Below are 12,969 nucleotides of genomic sequence, written 5' to 3' on the forward strand. Positions count from 1 at the left end.
TTTTAATATCCTGTGTGACAAAATAGAAAGTATGCATAAAGCGCTTCTGCAGAAAAAAGTGTGATGGTCATCTCAAAAAAATGAACTTGCCCAGTTGAGTTACAAACTGAATTACCTGTTTTCTTCACGGGACTCCATTTTTATTTGAAAGAGTGATGGGCAAACTATGGTTATTTAAACTTAGTATTTGGCAGATATTTTTCTCCATAAGTGAACGAAATGAGCCTGGCACTTAAAGAGAACAACCTTTGTTTTCAACTGCAGTCAAGTGTAACAAATGCTCCTGAGATATCAGGGAAGATGAAAATCAAAAAGTGCCCATTAAGTTTAGGAACATGAACGTCCTGCCAACCTTCTCAAAAGATTTCAGTGGGTGGTGAGGGTGGAATACAGATTGAGGTAAGTTGAGAAGTGAGTGGGAAATAAAAAAAATGGAGGCGGTGAGAACAGACAACTCTTGGGAGAAGTTTAACAATGAGGGGGGAAAAAGATAGAAGGATAGCTAGAAGGGGAAGGTGGGTATCAAGGAGAATTGTTCTAAAGATGGGAAAGGCTTGAGCATGTATAAGAGATGATGGGATGGAGAAAATAAAGAAGGAGTGACAGAAGAAACTGGAGGGGGAATAATGGGCGGGGTTCAGGAGAAGAGATTGGGATCTAGGTCTCCGTTGATGATGATGGCGGTGGCGGTGGTGGTGGTGGTGTATGTTTGTGTGTTGGTTGAGTAGGAGTGATAGAAGTTTTGAAAAGGGTGGAGAAAGCATGAAATTGTCATTGCAGAAAGTGGGAGAGCAAGCAGACCAGAGAAACAACGTAGTCTTGCAGACATTGTTGATCTCATCTACACCCCTTGCTTCTACCATTTATACATTGCCGGTTCCCAGATCTGTACCTCCAGTCCGTGCACTTCCTCTAACCTCCAGGCCCACATATCTCACTGACCACTGGATAACTCCACTTGGGAATCACATAGGGCATGTCACTCACTGCATCCAAAATCAAACTCATGATCTTCCCTCCCAAACCAGGTTCTCTTTTAGTGTTCCTTATCCATCATCCATCTTGCCACGCAAGATAGAATCCTAGGAGTCATCCTTGTTCTGTCCATTTTCCTCACCTTCTACATTCAATCACCAAATGCTATTGATTCAATATCCTTAGCATACCTTCAGTCTATCCACATGATCCCAGCCCCCTACTTACCACTTTAGTTCAGGCCAGTATGACCTTGTATCTGGACTCTTGCCAAATCCTCCTACCTGCCTCCCCCACCCTTTATTTTATTTTCCATAAACAGAGTGATCTTTTTCAAAAGCAAATATCATGTCACACTTATGTTAAAAACCCTTCAAGAGCTTTTCACTGCCCCCAGGCTAAAGAACAAAACTTTTAACTCTGCCTCTTTCCTTTCATCCCGACTCCCACCTTCTGTCACACAGTTCATATTCCCAATCCCCTTATCCTGCCCCACTTTTTTTTTCGATAGCACTTACCACCGTCTTACGGTCGATATACTTTATTATGACTACTGTTTATTCTCTGTCTCCCGCCTCTAGAATGAGACCCCCTCCACGAGACCGTGCATCTTTGTTTTGTGCACAGCTATATCTGTTATGGGCTGAACTGTGTCCTCCCTAAAATCCATATGTTGAAATCTTAACCCCCCGTACCACAGATCGTGGCTGTATTTGGAGGGAGGACCTTTAAAGAGCTAATTAAGGTAAAATGAAGTCAGGTGGGTGGACCCTAATCCACTATGACTGGTGCCCTCAAAGAAGAGGAAATTAGGACACAGACACATACAGAGGGAAGATGATGTAAAGACACAGGGAGAAGAGGGCCATCTACAAGCCAAGGAGTGAGGCCTCAGAAGAAACCAACCCTGCTGATGCCTTGACTTCCAACTTCTAGCCCCCAGAACTGTAAGAAATTAAATTTCTGTTGTTTAAGCCCCCCACCCCGAGTCTGTGGTGCTTTGCTATCGCAGCCCTAGTGAACTGAAATAATCCCAATCACCTAGAACAGCTCCTGGCACACAGTAAGCACTCAGCAAATATTTGCTGAAAGAACAGATGAATGTGAGGCCCAGCGCGATCTGGCCTCTGCTGCCCTCTCTGACCTCGTCTCCTGCCCCTTTCCCCTTGGATCTCTCAACTCCTTCCAAACAGGACTTTTCTGAACTCTTCAAACATGCCATACCCTTCCCCCTCAGAAACTCTGCGCACTGTTCTCTCTACCTGGAATTCTCTCTTCCCCAGCCCACTACCCCTCCCCCCGTGTCAACACTACAATTTCACACTATTCATTCTTCAGTTCTCAAATTAAGTTTTAGAAACTATTTTTCACATAGATTAACCGAAGTAGAATGGATATACAACAAACTACACATATTTAAAATGTACAATTTGATAAATTTTGACATATGTGTACACCCATGAAATCATCACCAGTCAAGATAATATAGAGATATACAGATACATAGATATATAGGTATAGCACGCCCCCCAAAGTTTTCTCATGGCCTTGTTTAATCCCTGCCTCCCCGCCTTACCCTGCTCTTCAGTCAACCACTGATCTGCTTTTAGTCACTACAGATTCATTTGCATTTTTCGCACTTTATTGAGGTATGATTGACACACAAAAAGCTGTACACATTTAATGTCTAGAGTTTGCATGTTTAGAGTTTTATATAAATGGAATCATTTAGTATGTCCTTTTAATTTTGGTCTGGTTTTTTTGACTCGGTGTAATTATCTTGATAGTCATCTGCATTGTTATGTGTATCAAAGGTTCATTCCCTTTTATTACTGAGTAGCATTCCATTGTATGTATATACCACAGTTTGCTTATCCATTCAGCAGCTGATGGACATTTGTGCTGTCTATAGTTTGCAGCTATTACAAATAAAGCTGCTGTGAGCATTTGTATACAGTCAGCTTTATTCCTATTTTTTTCTTAGGGAAATGTTTTCCATCTCCGGATTAAGTTAGGTCCTTCAGTTCTGCTCTCTCGTCTATTCATTTCCTCTTTCTCTGTAAGTGTGTATTTGCTTAGGAGGAATGTTGTGTTAGTTTGGAAGAATGATTTTGATAGATCACTCAGGAGAGTGAGACCCACAGAGAGACAAGAAGAACAAGAAGAACTGATTTTTCTCTTCAGTGGGATGGGGATAAGGAGGGTGGAGAGAACACAATCTTTGGATTCGTCTGTTATAATTTGACGCATACACGATTTGGTGACAATTTCAAGTGTATTAGGCTTTTTGTTTGAGAGATTGGTAAGAGACCATAAGATCAATTTTAAATTGATCTACATTTCTTTTAATAAAGAAAGGGTCTAGTGCTGTGATTTCTGCTTATTATGGGATCCTAGCATTTACACAATTTTCCTGTATCCTTTATCCAAATATCCACTAGCTAAGACCTTCTACTCACCCCATTATTCCTGTATTCTTCCCCCTTTTACTATTGTAATCTGCTCCTCTCAGAACTCTCTCTCTTCTTCGATGACTGGCTGCTGGATCTGATCCAGCAACTCAGGACCTAGCAACCCAATGGAGGTAAGAGACCCACCCAGCAGCCTGGCTCAAGTTCCAGGCATACAGAGCCCTGTTTCCAATCCTGCTGGTCCTAAAAATATACCAACCATTGGCAGGTGGCTATGCTATTTTCAACCTTGGGGGCCTCAGGAATCAAAGGATTCATGCCAGGCCAGGAAGCAAAAAAGCAAGTCCTTATTGGTGGGCTTCAGATAAAAACAGCTGTCTTGTGGCACGGGTTCAACTCATTCTCAAATGTCTAACTGGCATTGCCAGCTGTTTCCCTCTTTAGGCTCAATCATATTTTCCATTTCCACTCTAAAACATGAACCTGGGACAGCACATGCAGATATTGGGAGGATAGGGTGGGAGGCCAGAGAAATGTTTTTTTCTTCAACTTGCCCAACTCTGTGTTGTTCTCAAGTTACAGAGGAGCTCTGAAATAAGTTACAGAAGAGCTCTGAAGTTTCTCTACAGTTTCAGGCTTAAACATCACGCATGTCTAGAAAGTGAGTCATGGTGCCTGCTTCTGCTGGCAAAATTAAAGTACTATTATTATCATCCCCATTTTATAGAGGAGGAAACCTAAGGTTAAATAACTTGCCCAACTAGAAACTGGCAAAGCCAGAGCCAGGATACAAACTCAGATCTGTTGGACTCCAAAGCTTATGCTCTCAATCTCTAGTGTTTCCAAGTGTGGCCCTAAGATGTCTCCCAGAATTGTATTAAGTGGATGACCACCTTATAACCAAATCCTGTCATGCAATTTCAGCATCAGAATTTGCATTTCTATTTACAATCATAATAGTACAGAGAGTCCTCTTTTAATTGTTTTGGATCCTAGAGAAAAGAACAGAGGTAGACCTAATGCATAAATGATGTATTTGTTCCAAACGAAGGTAGATAATATCATAGTTACTTCAGAGGAAGTGTTTTAATAATGCTCATACCAGTATTCACACTGGGGAAAGTGATTTAGTTTCAGCAAAACAACCTCAACCATCATATTAAATTAATGTTTGTGATTTGAATGTTTGAAATTAATGTTCAAATTTGAATTTGATTTTGTAGTTTTGTTTGCATTTAATAGGCAAAATCAATCTGGTTTTATTGTTGTTTAGCTATAAGCATAAGGAGCTTATGTCTCATTTTATGTTACCATCTATTTAAGTAATATTATAGTAAAAGATCAACACTGAGGGTCTGAAGGAATTTCTTTCCCAGCAGAAAGTGTTCACACATTGTTCATATTTGAGAAACTGCTGTACAGGGAGTTGAAGACTGGAAAGATCTGCATGACTGTCCAGGGATTCCTGGTATTGGAATTTTGTTTTTGTTGCTGTTATTACCTTGGAGATATCTCAAAGGTTCAAGGTGACCCTGGCCTCCCTTTAACCACTTGTTGCATGTATGCAGTAAAGCTGTGGGTCTTTGGCATCCCTTGAGTATTCGGTCTAGCTACTATATCTTAGTCATTTGTGTTTTATGCCATTGCTAGTAGATTGTTTATACTATTTTCTCAGTTGTTTCTCCAAACAAAAGTGATGCAGTGGCAGGACTTGAGGCAAGAAAAGAGAAAAAGAAAGGAAGAGCTCTTGTTTTCTTTCAGTTCCTCTAAGTTGCATGTTACTTCCTTTCTCTCTACTTCTATCTTCTTGCAAACCTGGAAGTGGTTATGGAATTGAGCAAGAGGTGGTGCAGAATGATTTTCCACTCCCAACCTTCCTCAAAAAGAAAAAAAAAAACAGAAGCAAATCAAAGTTCCTTAAGGAAGAACTGGAAGGCCCCATTCCATCCCAAAAGTGAAGGGAGATGTTCGGGGTGATGCAGACTGGGACTCCAACTCCAGCTTTGCAAGTTATAAGCTATGTGATCTGGAGCCAGTAAGAACCTCGCTGAGCCTCAGTTTCCTTATACATAAAATGGGAATAAGACAATAATATTTCCGACCCCATAGAGTTGTCGTAAAGATGGAAGTAAATGACATAATGTACGAGTATCATCTAGAGAGTGCTTTCAAATCTCCTCAAATCATCTTCAAATCTCTTCCCCAGCAGCACTGCACAAATCTTTTATGAACTTAAATTCCCTCTGACCTACAGAGCCGATTTTATTCTCTCTGTCCTCCTTTCAGGGCAGACACATGGAAAAATGCTTAAGATATAATGTTAAGCCAAAAAAAAGAAAAAAAAAAGGTGAGGGGGAATAAAAGTGCAAAGTGCATGTACACAAGGCTTGCAGCCAGGGCTGGGACTTTGTCTTTGCTGTAAACTCAGTTCCTAGGACAGTGAGTGCCTGCTACATGCTACGGCATAATAAATACCTGTGGAATGAATGATGAACTGTGGAAACATCTGGAAGCAGGTGAACAAGGACTGAAGGAAGCATCTGGGAATGAAAAATACTGGGATTGGGTTAGAGCAGAGGTTTTCCCTCTCCCTCTCTCTCTTTCTCTCTCTCTGTCTCTCTCTCCCAGCCTCCCGTCCTTCCTTCCTTCCTTCTTTCCTTCCTTCCTTCTCTTTCTCTCTCTTTCTGTCTCTGAAAAACTATAATGTTATATTTCCAATGAAAACATGGGAAAATAAATGCATTCTGTTGGCCTTACAGAAAAATGCACATCAGCTATTTCAGTAAGGCACACCAAAGGAGCCACGAATGTATTATTAAATTATAATCCGGTGCTAAGCAGGCTTTACTGGGAATGTTCCTTGGTCCTTTAATTGTGCTCTAAGGAGAAAATATTCAGAACATTTCGAAGCATTCATGCTTGTCAAATAAACATAAAAGAAAGGGGCGATTTGGCAGTGGGTGAAATGTCATGCAGGCTTCAACATGTGAACTGAATGGAGCTGCTATAGAGAGCATGACAAGTGAATTTATTAGAATTTGTTCTTGAAATAATTTACTTTTAGTGTGTAGACAATGGACCTTGCTCCAAGCTTTTGTATTTAGACTCTTAAAGTTTTGGATGTACCTTGAAAGAGTTCAACCTTCTCATTTTACAGATAAGAAAACTCAGCCCCATTTGGAGATGTGACTTGCCAAGGTCACATTTGTACTTCTATCCCTCGACATCCTCATCTCCATCATCCCCTACGCTTGCAGAGCACTTCAGAGTTTTCCAAGTGTTTTGACACACCTTCTGGTGTCTCAAGCTCTCCATGAGTTAATGGGGGATAATTAATTATCCTGGGCACTACCCGGTGGGGGGGGGTAATGCCCAGTTAATTGGCACTACCTCATTCAAGGATGTTGTAAGAGTTAAATGAGATAACTTAGCCTTCAGTAAGTGCTAGCTATTATTAATATCTTTATTGGGATAAATCCTATCTTGGGGAGTCTTGTTCACAACCTTGGGAGGCGGGCAGCACAGGCCATCATTTCACTTGTGAGCTTATGGAAGGGCAGAGGGGTTACGTGGCTCACCCGGCTTGTAGGTAGCACAGTCACATCTGGTGGCACGTTCTGCCACCCAATGCATTGGTCAACACCTTCAAGATCCTTTGCAACTCTAAAATTCTGTAGTTCCTATAGAAAGGAGTCTCGTGGTCAGCCTTTTGAAAACTTTTAATGTGGTCAGCCTTTTGAAAACTTTTAATGTCTTTCGGCTCAGAGAACAAGAAAGTAGCCAAGGGTAGGGCTCACAGGAGATAACACTGAAAAGAGCCAGCTTCCTAGGACTAATAAACCAGTGATGTCCCATCTACCACATTTAATTCAGGCCAATTCAACTCCTCCCTCCCCGCCCAATACAGGAAAATAAAAGAAAGACAAAGAGCGAGTCACTTGCCATTCCACTCAGTGAGTAGATGCCACAGGATGAGCGTGAGACAGAAGGAAATCAGCTGGACAGGATGTACGCAAAGGCACAGATAGTGTACTTCAGGATATTCGTAGGACTTTTCGAGAATAATTTTAATGGGATTTCGACTTAACTTTATAATGTCACTTTCACATTAGATGTCACACCACTACTGCTATTAATAGCTACTACCATTTGCTGAGCAATTACTATATGCCAAAGTGCTAAGTGCGTTATTTCATTTAATTGCCGTAACAATCCTATGAAGTAGGTACTTAATTATCCCCATTTTAAATGGGAATTTATAATAATAGTAATAATAATAAAAATAGCTACAACTTCTTGAATATCTTACAGTTCAAAGAGGTCACTTGTCCAAAGTCTTAATAGCTCTCAAGCATCAGATCCAGAGGTTGACCTCGCTTCAGTGAGGCTACAGACATCACTCATCAAATATGAAAGGCACTGAGATGTGATTTCTTATTGGTCATCATAGCGCTATGGAAACTTGTGTCTAAGAGCCCTGGAATGGCATTTGGAATGGGCACACTTATTTGAGAACAGGCATTTAAATCCTGGTCAAGACCAAAATGGCTTCCCTGTCACCCTGCCGGCAATTGAACTAAATTGCTTATGTTTTTCTAAAACTCTTTGGATAGGTTCTTTTTTAAAAGTTATTTTGTAAGGTAGCTATTGTTTTTGCTATTAGTGAAAGACTGTTCAATTGAAGCAATACCTAAAGTTTCGAAAATCATATAACTTGGTTTGTTCACAAGCTTTAAACTGATTTCCATGCTGCAGTGGGTTAGAAATCTGGAGGCCACTTTCCGTACTAAGGCTCTAGGTGACCTTGAAAAACCCACCTACTCAGCTTTCTTTTACTAAAACTGAGATGATATCTTAAGATTCTGTCCAGGTTTAATTGTATGAATTGAAATATTCCTGGATTCTCTTTATTTTTTTAATTTTTATTTATTTTATTTTTGGCTGTGTTGGGTCTTTGTTGCTGCGTGCGGGCTTTTCTCTAGTTGCGGCGAGCGGGGGCTACTCTGTTGTGGTGCGCGGGCTTCTCATTGTGGTGGCTTCTCTTGTTGCAGAGCACGGGCTCTAGGCGCGCGGGCTTCAGTAGTTGTGGCACGCGGGCTCAGTAGTTGTGGCACACGGGCTTAGTTGCTCCGTGGCATGTGGGATCTTCCCGGACCAGGGCTCGAACCCGTGTCCCCTGCATTGGCAGGCGGATTCTTAACCACTGCGCCACCAGGGAAGCCCCTGGATTCTCTTTAATAACTGAATAATTCTAGTCCTTATAAATGGCTAATCTTTATTTTATCAGTTACTAAGTCTAACTATTGCCTATGATATGAAGAGCAAAACTTTCAAAGAGTTCTTCCAAATTTGCGGGATGCTGATTTTCATAGTGATGTTTGTGCCACCAAATCTGGAAACAAGTTATAGACCTGAAGACTACCTGCAGGAGCCCATTAACACTGAATGCAAAAGCAGGGATTTTCTGAACAATTGTGGAAACCACTCTGAAAATATTTTTCTCTTTTACAAGCTTGATGTTAAAGATGAAATCTAGTGCATACTTCTCTGTCTTCCTGAGAATCTAATTTAGCTCTTGGGCTGTCTACTTCGTATTCATTGTACTTTCTAATCATATCTTCATTTACCCAAGAACTTTCTGATGCGTTCACCAACCTGGAAGCTCCCTGAACCTCCTACTATTGGGATTTTATGGAGGTTTTGTCACGTAGGCTTGATCAATTATTAACTCTACTTCTCACCCCTCTCTGGAGAATGGAGGGCGGGGCTGAAAATTCCAAGCTTCTGTTCATGACTTGGTCTTTCTGGTGACCAGCCCCCTCCATGCAGGAGCCAGCCAGGAGCCCACCCAGAGTCCCCCATTAGAACAAAAGATCGCCTAGTGTTCCTATCACTTAGAGATTTGCAAGGGTTTTAGGAGCCCTGTGTCAGAGACTGGGGAGGAAGACCAAATAGATATTTTATATTATAAATCACAATGAGAGACAGAGAGAGAGGTCTTGACTATCACACAGAACCCTCATAACACTCTGATCACTCTGATACCAGATGTGCGGGGGTTTTCCCCTACCAAGCCATTCTCTGACACCAGCTGGGTGTCCTACAATTTAACTGAATTCTGACACTATCTACCTGGAGACAGCGTCAGATCCCACAGGTTAAGGGCTCAGTCCCACAAGACTGCTGCCCCCCCTCAAACTTCAGATGCCAATGGCGAGTCCAAGTTGTCACTTGGGCTTCTCACCAGTTGGCTATAAATCTATGAATCTGAGTTTCCCACTTTTCTGGTTGCTTTTTCTGGGAAGGTGACACATCCCAACTCCATGGGCACAGAAACTCCTCCTGCACTCAGGACCCTCCCAGACCTTGCCCTGTGTATCTCTTCATCTGGCTGTTCATCTGTATCCTTTATCATATCCTTTTCCAATAAACTGGTAAATGTAAGTAAGCGTTCCTCTGAGTTCGCTGAGCTGCTCTAGTAAACTAATTGAACCCGAGGAGGGGCTCACGGGAAACTCAGATTTACCGCCGATTGGTCAGAAGTGGGATGGGCAGTCTTGTGGGACTGAGCCCTTAACCTGTGGGATCTGACGCTCTCTCCAGGTAGATAGTGTGGGAATTGAGTTAAAGTGTAGGACACCCAGCCGGTGTCACAGAGAATGGCTTGGCAGGGAAAAACCCCACACATCTGGTATTAGAGTGATCAGAGTGTTATGAGGGTTCTGTGTGAGAGTCAAGAAAGACGCAAGAGGAGAAGAGAGTTTTTCAAATCCATTTTCTCTCTCTCCCTCTCCCTCTCCTTCTCTCTGTTGCCCTGGAGAATCCTGACTAATACAGCCACCAAAGCCCAATATAAATAACAGATACAAGTGAAAAAGCTTCAGCTCTGACAGGGTTGAGTGGGCCTAGAGCCCCATCCATTCAGAGCCTCTCTCTCCCTCTGGGCTCCAGAGTTTTGATGAAAACCATTTATCTAGGGTCACCACTTAGCTCTTAAACTTGATGAATTTGTTTCTTTTTCTCTTAAAGAAGAGTGTCAATTGAAAAGTAAAAATATTTCAGCGTGTTCTCTGACCTTCATAGCCATTTATATTAGTCTCTTATTGCTGCTCTCACAAATTACCACAAATGTAGTGGCTTCAAACAACACAGATTTATCATCTTATAGTTTTGTAGGTCAGAAGTCCAAAATGGATCTCACTGGGCTAAAATCAAGGCGAGCAGGGCTGCATTCCTTCTGGAGGCTCCAGGGGAGAATCTGTTCACTTGCCTTTTCTCCTGCTCCTGGCCACTTGCATTCCTTGGTTCATGCCTCTTCCTCCATCTTGAAAGCTAGCAGTATAGCATCTTCAAGTCTCCTTCTGACCTTGACCCCTTACTCTCCTGCCTCCCTCTTTCACTTATAAGGACTCCTGTGATTACATTGGGCATGCCCGAATAATCCAGGATAATCTCCCCATCTTAAAGTCAGCTGATAAGCAACCGTAATTCCATCTACAATCTTAATTCTCCTTTGCCATGTGCCAAAGCATATCCATAGGTTCTGGGGATCAGGACATGGACAACTTTGAGGCCACATTATTTTCCTTACCACGCCATTCCTTAATGGTGGCCACTGAGAACAGCTTTTTCCGGAAACATTTTATGTATATGCAAGTGTTCATTCCTGTGCAGAGTGCAGCAAAGGAAGACGAATCAGATGCCAGTACTCCAATGATAACATGGCATATCTGATTCCAGTGACTACAACAATTTATTTGCTTCAACTAATTTTCCTTTAAAATTAAAAAGAAAATATGGGGCTTCCCTGGTGGCGCAGTGGTTGAGAATCTGCCTGCCAATGCAGGGGACACGGGTTCGAGCCCTGGTCTGGGAAGATCCCACATGCCGCAGAGCAACTAAGCCCGTGAGCCACAACTACTGAGCCTGCGCGTCTGGAGCCTGTGCTCCGCAACAAGAGAGGCCGCGACAGTGAGAGGCCCGCGCACCGCGATGAAGAGTGGCCCCCGCTTGCCGCAGCTAGAGAAAGCCCTTGCACAGAAACGAAGACCCAGCACAGCCAAAAATAAAATAAATAAATAAATAAAAGTGAAATTCTTTTTAAAAAAAAAAAGAAAATATGCACATTGTTAAAATGATTTAGCATATAAAAGGATGTACAGTGAAAAGTAGGTCTCCTTATTAACCACAGGCCCACAAAACTACGACTATTAACTGTATCCTGTGTGGCCTTCTCAAAATTGTTTTATGCCTATATAAGTACATATATATGAATGTATCCTTTTGAGGGCATGAATACAAACAGAATCATACTACACTCAATGCTCTGTGAAACTTGCTTTTTTAAAAAAAACTTTTCACTTTGAGTTAATTGTAGATTCACATGCGGTAAGAAATAAAACAGAGGATCCCATACACCCTTCACCAGTTCCTCCAACAGTCACATCTTAACTATAGAATACTGTCACAACCAGGAAATTAACATTGATACAATCCACGGACCTTATTAAGATTTCACCAGTTTTACATGCACTCGTGTGTGTGTGTGTGTGTACAGTTATATGCAATGTTGTCACATGTGTAGATTCATGTGACCACCATCACAGTCAAGATATAGAACAGTTCCATCACAGAGATCCCTTGTGCTACCCTTTTATAGCCAAAGCCATTTCCCTCCCTGCTCCAACATCCCTAAGCCTTGGCAACCACAGTTCTATTCTCCAACTCTATAATTTTGTCATTTCAGAAATATTATATAAATGGAATCATACAGTGTGTTACCTTTTGAGATTGGCTTTTCTCACTCAGCATCATTCTCTGGAGATTCGTTCAGGTTGCTGTGTATCAATTTTTCATTCCTTCTTACTGCTGAGTAGTATTCCATGGTATGGATGTACCATAGTTTGTTCAACCATTTAAAAGTTGAAGGACATTTTGGTTGCTTCCAATTTGGGGCTATGATGAATAAATCTGCTACTACATTTCCTTACCAAAAAAAACAAAAAACAAAACAAAACCTGTGACTTATCATTGCCTATATCGGGGATCTTTATTCTGGGGTCCATGTACTCCAAGAGAGTCAATAAACTTTCTGAAATTATAAATTTGCCATTTTATGATGGCCTGATTTCCATTGGTTCCAATTCTGGTCAGAGATTAATATGTTCAAGGTACTGCAAATAAATGACCTGACCTCTTGCTACATTTCTCTGTACAAGTGGCAAATATTCTCTCTGCTTCCTGTTTCTGCAACCAGGTCAGGGCTTCTCCTGCTTGTGACTAGATGGCTAAATTCATCTAATTTTAGAGGAAGGAGTAAGAAGTCCATTTTGGCCTTAAGGCCATGCTATGTTCTCCAACACAGCTTTATTATTAACAGAGCTCCTACTTTGATTCTGATTCACATGTATATTTCTCTGTTGGTTCAGATCCCATAAGGGAGGGATGTGATTCATTACCATCCTTGATCTCCCCCACCACATGCATAGCTTTTCGTTGAATGCTCAGAGGATTCCATCACACCACACACAGACACACACACACACACACACTCCTTAAGAACCTATAGGATCAAGTCCACAGC

The sequence above is a fragment of the Eubalaena glacialis genome, chromosome X (genome assembly GCF_028564815.1).
Source record: "Eubalaena glacialis isolate mEubGla1 chromosome X, mEubGla1.1.hap2.+ XY, whole genome shotgun sequence".
Taxonomy (NCBI): domain Eukaryota; kingdom Metazoa; phylum Chordata; class Mammalia; order Artiodactyla; family Balaenidae; genus Eubalaena; species Eubalaena glacialis.